We start from the raw sequence: 7,734 nt of genomic DNA, 5'->3' as shown, positions 1-7,734 counted from the left end.
CCCGCTGCCCTAAACATTTACGTCACAGGTGCAGCCCACATTGGTACTGGTGCAAACCAACTAAAAAGTATAGTAGGCAAATACTTGCTGCTGAATGCCGTCTTTTCATTCTAAAGAGGTGTCACTATATTAGTTACGTGTCGCTGAGTGCGAAGGAGAAATTTTTGTGGCTGATAATGGCTTTGTGCTTCTCAAATTTAAAAAAAATCGGATATGCATTTTGAGAAGAAATACTAAACTTATGTTGGTTTTCGCTGAGAATAATGAAAGCTGCGACTCATTGCAACGTCATTTCTTACCAATGATCACTTCTTTTGCAGAATCCCGGAAATGCTCTGCGAAACGTTGAACTTCGAGCGACAATGTAAACGCGATGAGAAAAATGAAGTGAGAACTAGGCAGCAGAGAAACGTTAGTTCTTTTTAAAACTTGGTTGGGTACATAAGCATTAAATTGCAAAAAATACAGTCCAGATACATCAAAAGGCGTTTTTGAAATGCTGAAGCATTTTTTTCTTAAGTGTTATCGAGAGCAGATGTCCCATCCAGTGGCAAATACGGCGAAATGTGTCTTACCTGAACACTTAAAAGCTAATTGGTGTATAAAGTCGGACGCTTTGGAAAAGTGAGGAGCCGAAGTGGTTCACTCATAGGCCTTTTCACGGGGCTTTCCTAGCATCCTTGGAAGTCCCAATTTCCAGAGAACCCAGAAAAATTCTGAGATGCTGGCTACGTATAACCAGCCTCACAGAATTTGCCTCAAGGAAACCCCAGGGGCGCTTTACTTTGACAAACACTGTACACCAGCCACCTGAGCGCCAGATAATTAAGATTAAGAGGTTGTCTTGTAAATCTGGACCGACATTGCTTTCTGCAGTACTAGCGACTTCCAACATTGCCTAACCTACGGAGATTGGCTCCTGTGGAAGTTACTCAATCAGCCAGGGCTCCTGAAAGTTCGGACGGTCATTGCCACTAAGTGAGCCAAAACAAGACAGCGGAGGCCAATTAAGTACGCCAGGTGGAGAAGGCACCGAATCACCTTCATGTAATCAAGATATACGCGGTTGAAGAGCGACAGCCTTTTGTTAGGAGAGCAGACAGTTGGGCGACTTGGTTGATGTGCATACTGAAGAAGTTGGCGCGGAAGACAAGCGAGACAATCAAGCTCTCGTCTTTGTTTGTCTCGCTTGTCCTCGTTTTTCGGCGCCAACTTCTTCACCCTTTTGTTACACCGTCCACGGTATTTTCTCAAGTTCCCTCGTCACCTTCGTATGGTGGGATATTGCGACCGCGGCGTCTACCGCAAGGCTTGATTAGGCCTTATCAATGTTTGTGTGCTTTGATTGCCACTGCATGTGAGAAGAAGCCGTCGTCAAACGCCAACATTGCTGACATGAACGGATCGACACACATTTTTATAAAGAAAAAAAGCGCATGACTGCGACTGTGCGAGTTTATTTACATTTTATCGCTTAGCCAATCGCACTTATTTGCGTCCAAAGCTAGGAGTGAAGTAAATTGGTTGGAAATGTCTCGAAGTGTGTTTATGAAAGAGAAGTGGGGATACGCCCGAGTTTCGCGAGGCCGGCTTGGAAGCAACGCGAAAAGGGAGGTAAACCTTTGAAATGGCCACCAGTAAGGAAAGACGACATAAGTTCTACCTAAATTTATTAAGCTCCGAAAGGTTACAGGATGTTCTGCTTAAGAGATAAAAAGCAACGATTGAACACAGTTTGTTTCTTTCAAAACAGTCCTGATGAGGGGGTTTTTCATCATCGACCCCAGTGGTGAACCTGGACGGATAATTACGGAAATTCATAATGAGGGGATGAGGGGAGGAGGTAAAGTTCAGCCTAGTCGTTTTAAGACATTATTACCCGCTGAAAAAAAAAATCTTAAATTTCTGAAGTGCTTGCACGCACCACGATACAGATACCATGACAGAGAGCATAAGAAAATTTTCCGCAGTCTGTGATGATAAGAAGTTAAATGGTGTCGGCACCTCATATAAATGTGCACATCCTCTCTACACTTTTTTCACGGTTCACATAACGCTTATTGTGGCTCATTTGTACGAGAAGTCATCATACAAACAAATAAATACTTCTCGGGGCTTTCAAAGCGTTCATCTATGCAAAACAAGAAAACGAAAACGCATGTTCCGCGGAGCCACGCAGGCGCTTATGTAGAATGAAGGGGTGTTAATCATGACAACAGTTTCCTTTCGTTACGCATGCCCGGCTTGAGAAGGTTGTGCATGACATGTCGAATAAGGTTCGAAATGTAACCGGGGCCATTTCCTGCCCACTGTGTCTAAGCAGTAATCTAAAACAACAGAGATAAAATTAAGCATACTCTTGCGACATTGTGACTGAAGTGGATGAAAGACAATGCCAAGGTTAACGTTAACATTAAGTAAAAGTCACAACATAACATGTACAGCATTTCCCCAAGGCATGAAGTCCAAGGCTTTTGCTTCTGGGGCATAATCTGTGGCTCTTTATGCATTGTATGCCTTCTAAATCTCGTGAATGTGAGAAGCACTTTCATCCACACTTCTCTGCAAGTTCGTGTTAGTACCAATGCTGCTCCGAGGGTCCACCTGCACGGCTTAGAAAGAAAACCTTTGGGCTCCAGACTTTTCACAAAGGTTGTTTTACTCGAGCTTCCGTAGCATTCATTAAACAATATTGAAACGGCTTATAGTTTCTTTGAGTAATTAAACACTAAAATGTATCGAACATCCAATACACTTTTTGAAAATTATAAGAATAGTCGCATATATTTGGAGACAAGTAATATTAGGTTTCGTAAGGCTAAACACTACTTGCCATGTTAGCAGAGACAGCGCAGTGAAGGACTGCTGGTATTGCTTGTTTTCGGCTAATCGTTGTTTTGCTGACACTAAACATCGGGCTCACCAAGAAATTATATGTTCTAAAGAATGCCATGCATTCTTTCAGCAAATAGTTCCTGTAGCGCATAATGGCAATTAAGTATTCTAAGATAACCTGCACGTTCAGAAGGGAACGTGAAAATGAACAGTTCACCGCGTTTTAGCCATGCAGCTCGGAAAGCACACTCTAAAACGTGCTATAAATAAAACGTGATGCCCGCTATTAATATTGCCGCGAAAACGCACCACGTTGTGAAACTACTGACCTCAGCCGTTTTCCACGTGAAAGCTTCTCTCGGCTGTGCAGCTGGTGCACACGGCACGTCAGGCAATGACCCTAATCAAAAGAGCAAAAGAGGGATCGCAAGGCTGGCGGTACTCTTGAGGGGGGGGGGGGGGGGGGGGGGTAAACCTGAGGGAAATTTACGAACGATTAAGCGATCGCAACGCGCTACAGCTAGAAATAAAAGTCATTTTTTTTCTGTGAAGCTTTCATAGATGAGCTATTGCTTGTGTGTTTGGTCCTTCGCCCCATTAGGTCGGGAGGCTCCGTTAAGCTGTGCACGCGCAAGGCTCGCTGCACTAACTTTCATGTTTGTTCACGTGTCACTGGCGCCCGTTCTGATCTCTGGCAACTTGCGTTTGGCGACAGGTGGGGAAGTGATTCCAAAATAATCTGCACAATACGAACGATTTAGGAAGTACAGGCTCGTGAGCACAAGGATGTATGTTTTTTCTTTTTTTTTATTTTCCTGAGTCGCACTTCTTTCTAGCCCTCAAACCCATTATTCTCCGTTCAAAAGCATTACGCTTAAAATTCGGTAAAAATATCGAGTGTCCACAAGTAATTACGCACCGAGCTTATTATATCAATGCTATGTGCATGTCTTCATCAAGTTCTACGAACCTGATTGGTTTCGTTTAACACCATTGTTTATTGAGGCTTCAGTAAAACTTCTTTTTGGGCTAGTTGGTGCATTTTGAACCAAGTGAAAGGAGCAGCGCAAAGGCATGCAACCACACCAGTGTCTCTTGTCCTTTCTTCTTGTGTGGTTGCATGCTTTTGCGCTGCTCCTTTTCCTTGGTTCTATTTATTGAGAGTTGCGAGTAGGTCAGGCATGTTGCTCATCCAAGCATCCAAATGATGATGTAAAGTCGCAACTCTTTCATGTGGGAGGCCTGCTTGCTGGAGCAGTCATAGCGAGTGCGATGACAACCCGTCTATCATTGGATTCTGAACTTGCTTTATTCTAGCCAAAATAGTATTCCAGTGAACAACGCAGCTTTTTAATAGTGCGTCAGCTGCATCAAGACATAGTTCAACGAACAACGAAGAAATTATTCGCCACTTGCCTTGGATGGGTGATGCCATCTGTTGAAAAGGCGAAAAGTCCGAAGCGCTGTGTTTTCAACAATTCGAGTAAACTTTCCAGAAAACTTGCAAGACGCTTAACCTTCACCTTCTAGAGTAGAACGCGACAGCCTTATCGGGCCGTAACCGCTAATCGGCAGTCGCTATCGACCGCTAATAGGGCAGTCGGCGATAATCGGCAGCCGCACCAGGAGAGGGAGCTTTGATGCGCTTTCTACGCACACAAACAGAAGCGCAGCGCCCCCCCCCCCCTCCCAGCGGGCTCAGGTACGGATGGATTTTTCCGGCAGACAGACAAAGCCCAAAGTCGAAGCAATAAGGCGTCACCACATGGGAGATCGTTCGGCTGCCACTTCTCTTTTTCATTGATTACCGATGCCCGAATCAGAATTTACTCATCAGTACATCAAACATACACACGTGTAAAGAAAGTACAATGAACCGTCCCACAAATCGTATTAGTCTGTTTCAATTACTGAATTACTTGGATAATACTCTCACGCAAAACAAATTCACACACACACACAGTACAGACTAGGAGACAACGGAGGGGCGCGTTTTTAAAATTTCAAGATGCTAAACCTCAATACTAATTAGCATACGAACAGTTGATTATGCAAGCATTAGTGCATGTCCATACGGCACCACACCAAGTCAGACAGCACAACGCATTCACCACATCCACCTCTCTCCCACTTGAACCAACGAGCGATTTTGGCGCTCGTATTAATAGCAGCGCAACTATCCGTGGTTTCCCCCTGGCACAATGTGAAACTAAGTATTTAGCTTATGGTGATGATGTCGCCATCTTTTGATGCGACAAAAAGACACATGAGGCATTACAGTTCAATTATCAGCTGCGGCAATTACTGCAGATAAGTACTAAGGATTTGGTTTGATTTGGTTTGCTGATTGTGGTGCGATGACAAGTCAATTTGGCGGCATAAACTGGGACTTCGGTGCCCTTCCGTACCTGGCAGCGATCTGCACCTAGTTCGCAAGAGTGGAGCCTAGTGGGACTCACAAAAAATATACATGAGGCGACAAAGCCAAGCTAGGGTGTGTAGTGAACTCTCAATGTTTGCTCCGGATCAGGTCCGCAATGTTTTTTTTATTTGCAAAACTTTCATATGTCCTGTTTGCTCTCCATTGCGCAAACGAGAAAAGTGCAGGTGACGAACAGAATATTCGCTACCTTCGTATGCCGCCTCCAATGGGAGCCCATGCGACTGGACAACCTGTTTCTTTCTCTAGCGCCTGGTGGAAGAGGCCTGGTTCACTTATTCGTGCATCAGCCTATTTCTCCCCTTTTCTTTATGTCAAACTGGCAAACCACACCTTTTTAATAGCTGTGCCTAATGGAATTGCAATTAGCAGTCTAGTGCTAAACAATTCGAAGGCGTTGGGTTCTTCTCATCCATAGGTGTTTTCGAACCATCTCATCGCGTTTGAGTAATTAAAACAAGAGCGGCGCAGGAAACACAAACGCGTAAATCAGGCACCCCTTGGCATGTTTTAAAGTAACGCTAGGCCTGGCAAGAGGAGATGTCAGTTTGTGCACAGTAATGACTCACTTAATCAAAAACACTAGACCTGGACTGGCCTGCTCGTCAGCCTCTGCCTATGCCGAACTAAATGTTCTGAATGCTACCTAAAGCGTATGTCCCCAAAGTGTTTAACGTAACAGTGGATGCTCTATTGTAGTTCTCTATTCTACGCGATGAGCAGCGCTTCCGTGGCTTTGTTCAATCCGACCGGCTAGGCGAGCCACAAAAGGCAGGCAGAAGTCAGAAGTACTAGCGCATCTGGTTGATTATCGCTGACTGCCGCATGGTCGATTGCGATGAGCGACCGGCCCTCCAACGAGCGTGTTTAGCTCAGCTATATTAAGGACATACCGCTATTGTTTCGCGGCTGGACCAATGCCGCTGACGGTGCTCATCGGTTTTCTTTCAGCAAACTGTTCCTTGTGCGTCACGCTTGAGAGCAACAAAAATATTACCATGCTAAGGGAAGTGACACCCAGGATACAAAATGCAACACAAAATCCTTAGTTCTGCCCTGAATAAATATAGTAGATTCGCGAATTATGTCCGCCTCACGGTAGGATCTAATATTGAAGCGCGAACTTCCCTACGGTAGGTAAAGCCGATTTCTCCGTGCGTTGCCGGTTGACCTTCAAATGGACCGGAGTTCAAATGCTGCTATAGGCCTTACCATATTTGGTCCACCATGGTGTCGCATCTCTTGACCTTTGACTCTGACCTTCCGACTCGCCGGTAGAGGGCGGTAGAATAGTCGCGTGATGTTGCGCGATGGAAAATGCCGTTGTGACGTCAGTCTGGGGGAATATATAAGCCGCACCGTTACTAGGGTGACCAACCTCTCGCGATCAACCATTATTTTAACTGCCACCTGCCAGGGTGGCAGGGTGGGCGCGCTGCCTATTCAGTGTGCGGGGCGCACTCATCGTTACAGACTCCAAGGCACGTCTACTTGCCCGATACACCACAACATTCGCTTTCTAACCAGGTTTAGCACCAGTTAAACAGCAGCTAATTTTCGCACTCTATGGCTTTAAAATTGAAGTCAGTTAGTTCGTCAGTAACTAACGTACTTCCAGACTAAAGAACTTGAAAATGCATGATAGTTTTTTCTATACATTTTCTACCTTGCAAAGAAAACTTTATTCAAAACATGTTTTCCAAGAATAGAACGCCATTATAGACAGTAATGTACATCTAGACTATCCTTATACAGAGTCAGCCGAGTATAGAACAAGCGTGCTTTTTTGAAGAAGGGTACGACGGACTGCACTGGCTCACTACGCCGCAAGGCGAGACTTTAAGCACACATTCAGCAGAACCCGTTCAATTCATCAAAGGTTGACTCTAGCTAATTACCCCAAGTGCTGCGGGCCTTTCCTCGAAAGCCTCCTTTTCATCTTCCTCCGCAGGGCTCAACAAACGAAGGGGACAACAATCCAAATGTACAAGCGACAATGCCTGCCTGACCTGCTGTGTTGATTTCCATCAGTCACTCTTAACACCTTCATGAACTTTGCAGCGTAGCTCGACTCTGGGCAAAGCTGACCTGTTACGGGATCTCATCGTATCGCCCCAGCGAGTTCTTCAAATAAGCCGGCGGCGTCGACCGCCTGCAGCTTTTTTTTTATGTGTGTGATTGTACGGCTTCGCCCTTGAAAGCAACTAATTGCGCGAGCCCCCTGGCTAACTCGTTTTGCATGATAAACTTTCTCGTGTAATTACGGAGTCAGATTGCAGTGTTCTGCATGAAGTTGGCGTGAAACTCTCCGGTGAGTTTCGCGCCTAGGGATCTGATTGCGATCACTGCGAGTTTTTCTGACGTTAGAAAGGCCGAAGCCACTCACTGAGGAACCGCGCGTGATGGCGTTGAAGGTTGGTTCGTTTGGTTTTGTTTGGTTTAAGGGGGTTGAACGTCCC

This window comes from Amblyomma americanum, chromosome 8 (assembly GCF_052857255.1).
Source record: "Amblyomma americanum isolate KBUSLIRL-KWMA chromosome 8, ASM5285725v1, whole genome shotgun sequence".
Lineage (NCBI taxonomy): Eukaryota > Metazoa > Arthropoda > Arachnida > Ixodida > Ixodidae > Amblyomma > Amblyomma americanum.
Note: the sequence above shows the minus strand (reverse complement) of the source record.